Here is a 1,220-nt window from a genome sequence, read left to right as displayed (position 1 = left end):
ATATATATATATAATCAATAGTTTTGGTCCTGAATGCTGATTGGTCAATAAAAACCATGCTATATTGCATATATAATCACAGCTGAAGGGTTTCAAAAACCTTTTTTTCTCTGTAAATATGCGCAAGGTGAACGTATTTGATCGTGGCATCTTTTGCAGTGTTGCGTACATGAGACACCAATCTAAAAGTACCACACTCAAGTTAAAAAAAACTTCAGCTTTAAAAAAAAAACCTTGTCTCTAAAAATTGTTTTTTTTTTCATTCCACGACCCTGTGTTGTTTTTAAGCACAAAAACGTTTTTGTGTGTGAATGGCCCCTAACGGTGGCCTTTAGCCTTTTTTGTTCAGGTGGAAGCTTTGATCAGCTATAGGACAGGTAAGTATCAGGTAAATTAGTTTTTCAGACACACACACACACACACACACACACACACACACACACACACACACACAAAGAATACAGTAGACCACCAGTTGTGTTTAAGTTAGAATGGATGTAGCCAAAAACAGCACAGTATACCGTTATGATTGACATTATGTGACAAGGTTTGGCATGATCTCCCTGAGTTGATGGTGACAACTTTTAGAATGAAGAATATAGACAAAATAGACACAACAAACCACCACCCAACAAGTTGTGAGTCTATCATGAAAGAGATTGCTGAAGATTGCAGACCTGCTGGGCGACCGAATGAGCAAAGCTGCATAAATGTTATTTTGTTATTGATCTTAGGATATCCCTACGGCTGTGTGGAGTGAAAGTAACTTTCACAGCTTCTAAGCAGTTTGGTGACTCGTGAATCATGCTGTTGAAAATCAAATGGCAAAACAATATTTAAAGATTTACAAAGTCACACATTTTATGTTTTGTAATGAAAGCCTGTTAATTTGAGCTGGAAAATAAGTGTTAGCGATGCACCAATATTAAATTCTGGCCAATGCAATAAGCCACTAATTATGTTCATGTTATGGTGATACTAAATTTTTTTCTATACTATTTTGTCTAAATAAATTCTAAAAATGTCAAATTATAAAACACTTGTAAAAACTAAAATCACTGTTATATTCTACAACATTTACAATCACAAGAATAATGTGTCTAATGTGATTAGTTTTTTAATAAAATTTGCAATATGGACTGCTATTTAATGGTGAATAGCACATTTTAATTTTGCAATTTCATATTTTGCTTACTTAAATTGTATAGTAACATTATATA

The 1,220-nt window shown here is 33.4% G+C and overlaps 1 protein-coding gene across 3 annotated transcripts in view; it reads left to right on the top strand.

Moving 5' to 3' along the window:
- Positions 1-1,220, top strand: part of LOC107680448 (calcium/calmodulin-dependent protein kinase type 1-like) — a 59,840-nt gene that overhangs the window by 6,776 nt on the left and 51,844 nt on the right. The window lies entirely within an intron of this gene.

Source organism: Sinocyclocheilus anshuiensis, unplaced genomic scaffold, assembly GCF_001515605.1.
Source record: "Sinocyclocheilus anshuiensis isolate Anshui unplaced genomic scaffold, SAMN03320099.WGS_v1.1 scaffold792, whole genome shotgun sequence".
NCBI lineage: Eukaryota > Metazoa > Chordata > Actinopteri > Cypriniformes > Cyprinidae > Sinocyclocheilus > Sinocyclocheilus anshuiensis.
The sequence above is the reverse complement of the archived record's forward strand: the minus strand, read 5'-3'. Positions and strand labels throughout refer to the sequence as shown.